Below are 12,015 nucleotides of genomic sequence, written 5' to 3' on the forward strand. Positions count from 1 at the left end.
TAATTGTGGGATCCGCACTGCATCGGTTGCAGTGATTTTTTCCTGAAATTAACACAACTGGTTTGGGATAATGAATGCTGGGGCAAGGAAGTTGGCCCATAAACCATTTTTTTTTCCTTTTAAACTGCCTCTTTCTACAACATGGAGCACCGTAGGGAGTGAGAGATGCCATACGTGTATGGTGAAGGTGAACAGTGTTGGAACAAAAAGAGTGACACTCGAGAATGCCCCCTTAAATGAAGATGAAAGAAATCCTTGCGGGAGAAAGCTAACGATGGTTTTCAACCATGACAGCTGTACATTATCTCCTGTAAGGCAGTTCCTGTAAAACACAGTTATTTTCATTTACTTCCCACTACACGTTCTGGTTGTCAGAGCATAGGGTTGGTTTCCCCAGGCCCAGGTCATTCAACGAACTCTCCACAGGTACCTTGGTCTTAAATTACCTTTTCAACGATGGTCATTGATGCTCCAGCCCAGGTGGTTGGTTTTGAAGGCAAATGGACCCCTCCCCTCCCCTCCATAAACCCAACCCAGCTTGGAAGCCCAACTTCCCAATCGGGTTCTTCTTGTTTCTTGGTTCTGTTGGCCTCCCAAATCAAAATGCGAGCTACCTGTCTACCCCATGTAAGCCTTTAGGTGAATTAACTCAAGTTTAGCCCTCTCACTTTTCTAGGAAAGAACCTGGTTTAGTACCATAGAGCTGGTTCACGGCATTCAAGATGGGTAGGCGTTGAAGTCCATTAAGTTTCGCCTTGCCTCAACCTCCACCTCGCCCCTCTTACTCTGTGCGAGAAGAGAATATCCCAAAGAGTAATGTAAGTTATATTCCATCTTCTTCCACCCTTAGCACTGCCTAAAACCTGCAGTGTAGTGACACTGGTTGTAAATCTACAAGGCATTCTTCCTTCCCTTAGTAGCAAGCAAGCGCGTGTCAATATTGTCAACAGGAAAACCTGGTTTGCTGTCTGAATGGTCCAACTAGTGATACTGGATGGATCATAAAGGACCATTTCCCCCAAAGGAGGTTGATGCTCTGAACGGTATTTCAGGTTGAGCACCCCAAGAATTATTCCACCCTTAAAAATACACTATCTGACATGGTGTGTTTCTTCTGGCCTTACCTCACATTGTCTTCACACGTGGGACATTTTCGCCAGAGGCTTGTAGCACCGACTTCCATTCATTAACCACCTTCCATAAGCTCTTTTCGCCTAAAAACGAGAATTCCAAAATGTAGTTTTTATAGCAAACAAGCAAAAATTGAACAAAAGGATGTCCTCTTCTGCGTTAGAGCATCGTAGACAACGTGCACGGATCGCGCAGACAAATGTTCCTTAAAACTCCACATTCGATAAATCACACATCAGCATCTTCCTTTTAAGAAGGAAGAAGCTGAACCCTAACTTTGAATTCCAGAGTTACATCGCGCATGCATAGATCAATATTATGACCCAGAGCTCTTGGAAAGCATTTGTACTTTTTTTTTTTTAAATACTTCTAGCCATTACATTATGCAAGCTCAGAGGATCTCTCTCTGAAGGGGGGAGAGATTAAAGTCTCCCATTCTCAGGTCTCCCGAAGCTGACAGAGAAAGTATAAAAATAAAAATGCTCATTGTTTATTATTCTGCTTAGGACCAACATCTTGGCGCCCAGAGTCGCTGGGAGTCGGGCAGCATGTAAATTTAATAAATTATGATGATGATGATGATGAATTATTCAGTGAGAGAAATTTAAGGACGGAGATAGGGGAGTCATTAAACCCTGAGGACTAGAACCTTGGGGCGCATGCCAAGGGAGCCCAAACCAAGGTGGCAAAACCTTGAACAGCAGAGAAACCCTGCTGGCGGGCTCTGTGCAGACGCTGAACTAGGTGTGAGGCTAAGGGCAGAAGGCTTTTCAAAAATCAAAACGAGGAGCCCAGAGAAGCTAAGAAGAGGAGGTCACCCCCAAAACAACAGCCAGTGATTTTAGAGCTCCTGGCACGGTGCCACCACATCACCAGACTACATTAAGCAGATGTCATTTTGTGCTGGCTTTTTACAGGGCGGTTGCTGCTAATGCATTAAAGGACCACTTAAGACCCAAGTCTATGCGTCTTTCATCTCTATAACTAACACCCCCGACTGCACCGTTCGCTAATGAAGTTTCTTGGAAGTTACTCCAAACGTCTCGCTTTCCTTCCCCGGCCTCCCACCGGGGCTCCATCACGTGGCGACTTCACCGAGCTAGCCACCCTGCAACACCCCGTTGCTTTAGAGAGGGGGGACCCTGGTGGGAAATGGGCTAATGGAGGAGAAAAGAGACCCCCATTCGAACCCCTCCTGGACCGCCTTTCAAGGCTTCTGCGGTTGCAAGCAACGCCGAACCGAACGGGCATCGTTTGGCTCGGCACTCAGTGGCACGCAATGACCGCGTTTCAACAGAGTTGGAAAGTCCCAAACGCTGCCCCGTCTTCCCAACTCGTGGCACAGTTTGCAAAGTGATTCTTGGCCTCCGCGAAAAGGGGAAGAAAATAATCCATGCGGGCGGGCGAGGTCTGCAGCTGGGTCACTGGATGGTGCAAATATTGGGAGAGACAGGATGGCGCCTTTTCACTGATGTTTGAAGAAGATCTTCCTCTAAAAGTTTGCCTTCCGGAAGCGTTGGACTACAACTCCCATCATTGCAGGCCATGTTGATTGGGGACGATGGGGAGTGTAGTTTAATGCCTCTGGAGGTTCCCAGAATGCAAAGGAACCCACATAGGTGTATTCCTTCTCACTCACCCTGCAGAATATTATCAAATCCTGTTATCTGCCCGTGCAGCTCTCCCCAAATCCAGAAAACACGTTTTTCCTCTTCTTCCTCCTCTTTTTTAAACCCGCGAGAAAATATTCCCGGGGGGCAGTTTGTTGCTTTAGCCAAAGGGGCACCTTTTCAAGGTAGGAATGGCCAAATTTCTCTTTAAATATGCCTTTTTCTCAGGTTGCAAACCCGCCTGGCTGGGGAAGCAATGCATTTTCTAACCCTGAGCAGATGACGTTTGGTTCCTCCCCAAAGCAGCAGCCCAACGTGGCCACGGATTTGGCACGAGGACAGGCTCGCAATGAGATGGCCAGGAGAGATTTGGCGCACGTGGCTCCCAGCTCCTTCCTTTGAAAACAGAGATTTCACCAGGTTGGAGCAGCGACTGTCTGTCGGTACAACCAGAGAGAATTAAACTTTCACGCCGGGCGTCCGAATGGAGATGTGAGTGAGACGGGGAGAGTCTGGAGGAGGACGCAGGGAGCAACCGGTTACACTTCAAAACCTGATTTTGTGCCAATTCAGAGCTGAAATGAAACCAATTCTGCTGGGAATGAATTTAATATTGCCTCGACACCTCTGTCTTCATTGAGAACCACCAAACTGCATTTTGCTCGCCTTTCTCCGGGAGTTTTCTTTCAAATTTGCTTTGGGAAATTTGCTTAGGGAAAGGAGGGGGAAAGAAACTCGCGCAGAAAAGTAAAGGTGGGGGGGTGAATTACCTAAAAAGACTTTTCACACTTTTTATTTTCCCCTTCCCTGATTCTCAAATGAGATTTACGGGTTCCCTTTTGACTGTTGCCTAGATCCTTTCCTTTTAAGACAAAATAAAATAAAATCAAACGGGAAGGAGCAGAAACAAATGTTTAGGATAATTATCCCAGGGGTAGACCTGTAAAAGGGAAAAGGGGTGATTATGGAAGGGATTTCTCAGTGTTCAAACACCACCTTGTATCTTTGTTGGATACTGGCCCTACTCAGAAGAAAATTCATGCCTTCTCTCTTCTCAGAAGAGCCCTGGAGAACCTTCCGTGCAATTTTTAGAAGAACCAGCTTCTCGGACATTAGATGTATTTGTATAGATATATTTGTCCTATTCAAAAGCCCCCCAGTAGCCGGAACTAAAAAGAGCGGCTTTTGGGTGGGATTCCCTTTTCCAGATCCCTTTCTCCCTTGTTAACTTCCCCCGAGAGAAGATGAATGGCTAAAATAAACTTTTTTAATTGGCCAGTCTCCTCTTTCCAGGGCCGTCCATGCCCAGAGATGTAACCATGATGGATGGATGAAGGAAAGCTCCATGTCTGGTAAAGGAAAGGAGGTTCTTCTAAGTATTGGTGCCTGGAGGCCAAAATATCCCAAGTCTTTAGTCAGAGAGAGATAAAGAGGTATATTCTGGGCCGGTTCTCTTTCCAGGAGCTCTTCAACCATCCAACATGGACCACGCCGTTGCTGGGAGAAAGCACCAGCGATGGACCGCCATGGGTCTTCTTGAGAAACCGCTCCCCTAAGCATTAGAGGAGGACACATTTATTCACTTTGGCGTGTAAAATTGGTCAAGGAGGTAACACGATCCCAGGTGCTTCATCAACTCCCAAGGCTGGACCCTCTCCTGCCCCCCATCTAGGAGGGCTGTTTCAGCTTTGAAAGAAGAGATGTTTTGGCCGACTACCAACATGCACAAGCTAAGCTGATCCCAAAGTTTCCTCCAAACTTGGACAACTCCAGACAGGACAAAAACATCTCCTGGGATCCACCCTCCAACAGGCCTATCTCAGATGGGGCAGAAAAGTTTAGCTTCCCAAACACCCACCAACCAGTTTTAATCCAAGAAGACCTGGTGTTCCCCATTCTGCCTGCAGCTGAACTGGAAACCTGAAGGGCTGGAGACCAATTTCTCTTGTTTATGCAAGCATGAGCAGAGACCAAGAACGGGTGGGTATTCTCCATCGTTAATCCTTCCCTAGGCCGGCCGCCCCTCCGCTCGGTCTGTGGGGAGACTTTTCTATGGATCTTACCCTGGCGTCGTCTTCTTCCCTTCGTCCCCTGCCGATCTGCGACACCTGCCCGCTCAAGATGTTCTCCCACCTGTATCCGTTATCAATACCTAATTAAAAATAAAAAAGAGAGAGATGGAAGGAAAATAATTATTAGGTTATAACCATTATCGACCCACTTCTAACCTTAGGGGGGAGGAGATCTGAAGCAAGCAGGCCCCCTCCAAGCTCATGTGTCTCTTCCTCTGCAAACCCACCTTTGTAATGCAGACTTGAAAGAGGGGATATTCAAGGCAAAGACAATCTCGTCTAAAGAGTTTCTTACTGAGGTTCTGCAAGGAAATTCCTGGTATCTTGAATCAGAATTATGTCTAAGGGCTGAAGGTTGACTCTGGGCGATCCAAGACACCTCGACGCTCTTGATGACGGCCCAAATCGTTCTGCCAAATCAGAGATTTGGGAGGTTAGAATCAGGAGGCAGGGGTTGAGAAATTAGATGTAAATTTCTCCTTATCTTTAAAGGTTTAACTTGTCTAAATCATCCTAGCCCTCACAACTTCTACTTTATACTGCGTAAATACCGCTGCACCCAGCTAATATTTGTATCATGCATTATTCACATCTTATAATGCAATAAAACAATTACTTGGGGGGAAAAAAGAATCAGGGGATACGGGAACAGGAAAATCAGAGGGCTGGCTCAGGGAACAAGCCAGAAGTCAAGAATAAGATGCAAGACGACGAGATAACGTCGTCTGTCAAGGAAGATCAGACAGAAAAGTGGCCTGGTCATGGGCTTATTTCAGAGTTTTTTATACGCTATCGTTCAGAGCGTTTTTTTTCCCAGGTGGCAGGCGAACAAATTGTATATACACTATGAATGGTCTAAAAATACAAACCAATAAGAGCAGCAAAAAACAAGCGAATTAGAAAAAGCTTTTTTTGAAAGCCTACAAAAAGTGCAAAACGATTGATTACAGCAAACATGGAAACCCAGCCACGAGAGCTACAGGAAGGAAATATAAATCCCGTGGTCCTTCGCCATTTAGAGCCGCTCTCCGAGCCTTCGGGAAAAAAAAGCGTATTCCTCCCCCTGACAGATGCATCCCATAATATACTCCCACCCCCATTTTATCCGCAAAGATTTGCATTGATTTTGCCATTAAATGAAAGGGGGGGAAAATATGAATGTGACTTGGGGAAAAACCAACATTGATCTTTCCAGTTTCTTTCTGGCCTCCTCTTAATTCGTCTCAGGGCTGCAAGATCCCTTAATGGCTTTCAAGGAGATTTACAAGCGCTTGGGGGAAGAACAGAGAAGGATGTCCACAGGACATCGAGAGACCTTTGCTTTCACCCCGAATGAAGGTTAGCCAAGAAAAGAGGAGGCAATTCCCGGGAACGTTGCTGGGTTCTTCCCTTCTGGAGCTCAGCTCCGTTTCCAAACGGTGCTCTCTTTACTCTCCAGCGCAAGGGGACCCCGAATCGATCCACTGACGCCGTTCTCTAAAACTTGCAAAGCACGACTCAAGATGTCCAAAAATGTGCACGTGATAGACAGACAGACGGGGGGGGGGGAAACGTGCATTTTAGGGGAACGCACTTCCAAAAGGGAATGGGAATTTTCTTGCTGGCCTGCAAATTCCAGAGAAAGGATTTGACGAACAGACTCGCAATGACAATAAACTGGATTCAGACCAGAAAAGTGGACACGCCTGGGATTCCCATAGGCTAAGCCAAGCGGGGATCTAGAACGGATTAGAGGTTTTGGTCACAGGGGAAAAGAGACATAAAAAAACATGCATGAGGTTTATTTGCAACGGGGAGCTGTGTTTGGATCAGAACCAGAGGGGGACCGGACCATCTCGAGTCGACTTTGCAATCCTGGCGCTGCAAAATAGATATTTCAGTTCATTGAACGCACCCGGCAGACAAAGCAGTAAATTCCCGAGATGTTGCACATTTATCAATTCTTGTTTAGCAACCACAAACGCCTTTGTGGGCTGGAAGCAATTAATAAGTGCAGAACCGGGAACGTCTAATAAGTGCCGGACGCGAGAACCGAGAGACCGTCTCTCTGCCATCTCAAATTGTTTATCCGTCGACCTTCCTCCGTGTGAAAACGAGCAAAAGTTCTGGGTGGGGGGCCTCACCTTCCAAGGAGGGTCATCGAGCTCTGTTGCAAGTATTTTAAAATATATTTTGGGGTGGTGGTGCGGGAGACCCTCACAGACCTCCGCAGTACTGAAGAGTTTTTCCCAAGCAAACCTCATAAGGACAGCATCGGAACCCAGGACCTTCTGCATTAAAGACAGGGGAGGCCTGCCACTAAGTCTGGTCTCTCCCAAAGCCACAGCAGATAAGCCCTTTTCAAAATACTCTGGACAATCTGAAAATGGTGCATTTTTAAAGTTCAGTTTCTGTTTCCTTTGACAGCTGTTTTGGAGACCTTTCCAAAAAGTGCTGGTTTTACAGTCCAGCCAACCAGGAACCCTTATGCCCAGCGTGGTGGCATCACGCCAGTGTGTGGCCATGGATGACAAAGCCGTAAAGCCCACTCAGAGCGAGGGCAAAGGACCTCCCCGGCTCTAAATTTTCACCCCTTCTCTCCCTTGGAGTGTGTGCGCTTGGTGGCATGCTTCCCCACAAAATCACGGAGGGTTTGCCCAGAAACGCCCCCAACATCAACCCCCCCAGGAAGAAGAGGAGAGCTGGGCTGTTCTTCCTCATCCCCCCAGCACCCCTCTCGCCAACATCAGCCGAGGGGGAAAAACAGCAAGCGAGGGAAAGCAGGGGTGGCTTTACACGCTACCTATCTGCCTCAGCAGTGATGTTTAAATAATGCTCCCAGCCTCAGTAATCAATATATCCCTGTGTAGGCTAATGGGTTCGGTGATAGCTCATTTTAGAAGCATTGGTTAAAAATGTATTGCCGCGCCACATCACAAGGCACACGCTGATGAGTTATTAATGCTCCAGGCTGTGTTTATCGTCACATTTCTCTATTTCATCTCCCTGAGCATGGCGCCCAACGCCAACCTGGCCGCCGGTGGACGCCGTTCCAAAGCCTGAGCGGGCTCCTCCTGGCTGCCGCCACTCGGGGCCAGCCTGGGCCTCGCCGGGTTCATTTTGAGGAGTGGGCAGTGCCCAGGAAGTCCTGTCAGGAAGGAGAAGGAAGAGGGCACCATATGTGTGTGGCCGCCCATACGAGCCAGCCTCGGTTTAGGCAAATGCCAGGCAGGTGGCTATTTGGAGGGGATTGTGCCCAGAGTCACTTTGTGTGAGATGGGCGGCTATATAAAAGGAAGGAAGGAAGGAAGGAAGGAAGGAAGGAAGGAAGGAAGGAAGGAAGGAAGGAAGGAAGGAAGGAAGGAAGGAAGGAAGGAAGGAAGGAAGGAAGGAAGGAAGGAAGGAAGGAAGGAAGGAAGGAGCTGGCTGTGCCCGTGGGGCTAATGAAGAGCTGCAGCCAGAGAGAGCAGCTGGGTGCCAACCTGAGGGGAGACGGCACTCCATGAAGGGTGCGCGTTGGCATCTGCAGAGTCACACTTTGGGGCCTGCAAAATAAGAGGGCAAGGCCAGGGGTGCCCACTGTCCCCTTGTGGGTGGCTCCGCAACTCAGGCGCTGCTCCCTGCCAGCTCCCTTCAGGGGCTGCCCTCCCCTTTCCCTCCAAAAACACTTATTAGCAGAGCTGCCCCACCTGGGGGTTCCCCATCCTTGACCCCAGCGGACCCTCCGGGCACCTCTTCCCATTGGCTGAAACAGAGGGGCGTCTGGACCCCCTATCTGCATAAGGGGGCAAACAAGCCGCACCCCGTGACTGGAAGGGGAATCGTTAGAGAAACCAGGGCAGCAAATCCTTGTCTGCTTTTCTCGTTAGAGCAAAACCCAGTTCAACCAACATCAACGTTGTATTCACACAATGCATCTGTCTCGCTCCTGGAATTCACCCGTGTTCTGGCTGGGTTGGTGAAGACTTCCAGGCCTGGTGCAAATCAGCAGGGGTCACCCCATGTGCTAAGTCATCCCCCCCCACACAAAAAAGCCAGGTTAACTGAATGCAGCCATCAAGGTTTTAATGGAGCTGCAGCACAGGGCGCAAAGGTGGCTTGCGAAAGCTAGCTCAGCTGAGCCCACCCAAGCGGGTTTGACGCCAATGAGTTCAGTGGGACTCGTTTCTCAGCTGGCACAAGGCGGGTTTTTGTAGGTCCCATCACCGCCAGCTCTGGAGAAGGGAAGAAAACACCTCCCAGGATGGGGGGGGAATCATGGACTTCCTTCCACTGTCCTGTTGATTTGGGGAGAGGGCGATCCCAAGGGCAGAACCACATTCTGCCTCACCTTCCTCGTCTTATTGAACCCTGCACCCACCCTCTTTCCAGGACCCCTGACTTTTCTCCCTGGCAGCCCGCAACACCCCCGGCAAAGTGAAGCGCCCATTTCAGAGCAGCGCCAGTTGTGCAAGGGGGCGGTGTGGAGGACTTTTGCACCATCGGACCCTCTCCCCACGCCAAACCTCTGCACGCCCCTCGGCTTCTGTGGCCGATGCAGCGGGGAGTCGAAATGGGAAGTCTCCCCCCCCCCGCAGGATGCTCACTCCTGCTCCCCCTTGATTAATGAGGGGCACCAAGAAAATCCTTAAAGACGCAGGGAAGCCTCGCGGCGCATCGACGGTGCTATAAAATGAAGCCGTTTCAGTCCTGCAACGGAGATTAGCTTAGCTCACAGCCGGGTCCCAGAAGAGGCAAAAGTCTGCAGAAAAATCTGCTTTTCAAGCAGCGCAGATAACTCCTCCTTGGGCATGTACAGAGTGTGTTAAGCGCACCCAGGCGGCCGTGAGCGGTGCCATGCGGGCATGCCATGCGGTGAGCTGAGAGCATCGGCCCCGGCACCTGCAGAGCGGAGATCAGCCAACCAGGGGCTTCAGCTCGCATGATTTACAGATCCCCAAACATCATAAAACAGGAATTAGTGAAGGATAGTTCTATCCCTGGGCCAGGGAAGGAGAGCAGCTAAGAATATTGTTGATTCCTGCAACTTTAACTGAGAATTATTTCTCTATCCTGCTTGGCTATGCTGCGATATGTGGGCGCCAGGCGGAGAGGAAAATCTACCTCTGTGTCCACCATGATGTGTTCTCTCACATGGGACATCCTTTTCCCAAATCTCTGACATTACAATGGTTGTTGGGAGCCCTAGGAAAGGAATATTTTCCCAGAGCCCTAGTGGCACAAGGGCAGTGCCAGCAGCATGCCAAAACAAAGATTTTTCCAAGGGACAGAGAGAAAAGAAAGAGATTTTAGTAGGAGCCAGGAGGAGGAGGAGGAGATGACGATGGAGAAGGAGGAGATGATGGAGGAGAAGGAGATGATGATGGAGAAGATGGAGGAGGAGATGGAGATGATGGAGATGGAGATGATGATGGAGGAGAAAGAGAAGATGATGGAGATGAAGATGATGAAGGAGGAGAAAGAGAAGATGATGGAGATGGAGAAGGAGAAGGAGAAGATGGAGGAGGAGGAGGAGATGATGGAGAAGGAGAAGACGATGGAGGTAGAGGAGGGTTATATGCCACCCAACTCCCAGCAACACACAGGTCTGCATTCAGATGACATGCTTTACCTGGTTACTGAATAACCCCCTTGGCTGGCTTGCTATAATACACTACCCCCTACCAATCAATACGACACACTAAGCCCACCCCAAACAACCCAGATTAAGACAAGCAAGCTTGAGATGCTGGGTGAGGGAACTGGTGTAGTCAGGCATCTTGTGTGGACACCAGCACTGTGTGGGTCCTAGGAGGCAAACATGACCAGCTCGCTTAGAGGTGTTTGCAAAGGTTGTTCCTAAACCGCTGGCCCCCTTTCAGATGGGGCAGACCTAACCCATAGCTGACCCTAGAAGCAAAGGGCATCTGCTCTAGCAAGTATTTCTTTTTTATGTATTTATTCCTTAGCTCTAGATCCTGATTTCGGGTACGTTAGTCGAGCCTTTCCCTGCGGCTTTCTGAACGTGGGCGGTGCAAAGTTTTGCAAACTGGCCCCTGTTTAAACTGCAAGCCGAATTCACTTTTCCCCCCGTTCATCATTTCTCTCTCCTTTTAAATGCACGCAATCCCGGGCAGGAGAGTTTTCTTTTATTCCCTTCCCGAAATCTGCCAGTTCTTTCTGCACCTACGTTGGCAGTGAAGAGGAGGAAAGATATTTCCAGAGGAGAATTAAAAAGGTCCCTCTCATTTTTATCTCCAAAAGCAGAGGCAGCCGCGCAAACGTTGGAAACATTGCAAGCTCCCTGCTTCCAGTGTTCATCTGGGTGTTTAACAACCTGGTGACCATATGCTGCCTCTTTGTTCCTCTTGGTCTAGGGGGGACGCCACCCCTGCCAAGCCGCTCGCACACCACGGCAATCAAGGCCGAGATGGAAACCTGCCCTCTTGGCATTCAGCCGCCGAAGCGTGGCACCCACCCTGGTGGCTCGCCAAGAAAGCAGGTGGAGGTGCTGGAGAGACAGCTGTGTGCGGGTTAAATCCACATCTGTCCACTTTGGTATGGACCTCCAGGGGAAGAGGAGGGCGACGTCGGTCCCTCGCCACCCAAGGAGAAAGACTTCCCGGGTGGAATTTCTCTTCTGGCTGCCAGGGTGGCTTTTCCGGGAAATTTAAAGTTATCCCAAGGAGAAAAGAAGAACCAGGGAGGGAGGGAGGGAGGGAGGGAGGGAGGGAGGGAGGGAGGAAGGAAGGAAGGAAGGAAGGAAGGAAGGAAGGAAGGAAGGAAGGAAGGAAGGAAGGAAGGAAGGAAGGAAGGAAGGAGCAATAAAAATGATGCACAAAGCTGTCTGCTTCTTCCCAATATGAAATTCAGGGGCACAGACTATTTTTGTCTCAATGACGCCAGGAGGAGGAGGAGGAGGAGGCGGCGGAGGCACAAAGGCATAAGGACATGAGCGAATTGAGCTGGCGTGGACCACAGGTTTCACTCCCAGCTTATTCCCAACAGCAGCCCCCATCAAAAAACAAAGTCAGTTCTCCCCAGGGGGTTCTCTGCATCTGTCAGGCAGAGGTATACTACTCTAGAACATGGAGGCTTTGTTCCTACTCACCACACTTCCTAGCAATCTTAGCCCAATCCTGCCGGAACCGCCTCCTCCTGCTTCCTTCCTTCCGTATTTCTTAGCCACGATCCCTGGTTCCAATCAGGGAGGAGTGTTAATGAAGGGAAGGGGGGGGACCAGC

At 49.4% G+C, this 12,015-nt stretch overlaps 1 protein-coding gene across 6 annotated transcripts in view; it reads right to left on the minus strand.

Annotated features, from left to right (window-relative positions):
• Window positions 1-12,015, minus strand: part of IGSF21 (immunoglobin superfamily member 21) — a 180,569-nt gene that overhangs the window by 131,618 nt on the left and 36,936 nt on the right. For 4 of the 6 annotated variants that reach the window (XM_088136869.1, XM_088136864.1, XM_088136866.1 and 1 more), the window contains 3 exons: window positions 5,109-5,223; window positions 4,805-4,893; window positions 1,125-1,214 (listed from right to left, as the gene is read on the minus strand). The gene's annotated coding sequence lies outside the window, so the exon portion shown is untranslated. Of the gene's footprint in view, window positions 1-1,124; window positions 1,215-4,804; window positions 4,894-5,040; window positions 5,224-12,015 lie in introns of all 6 variants that reach the window. The other 2 variants (XM_088136867.1, XM_088136868.1) reach the window with 2 other exon arrangements.

Source organism: Python bivittatus, unplaced genomic scaffold (genome assembly GCF_059951505.1).
Source record: "Python bivittatus isolate LINGU-HERP-01145 unplaced genomic scaffold, Pbiv_v1 ctg000090_np1212, whole genome shotgun sequence".
In the NCBI taxonomy this organism is placed as follows: Eukaryota; Metazoa; Chordata; class Lepidosauria; order Squamata; family Pythonidae; genus Python; species Python bivittatus.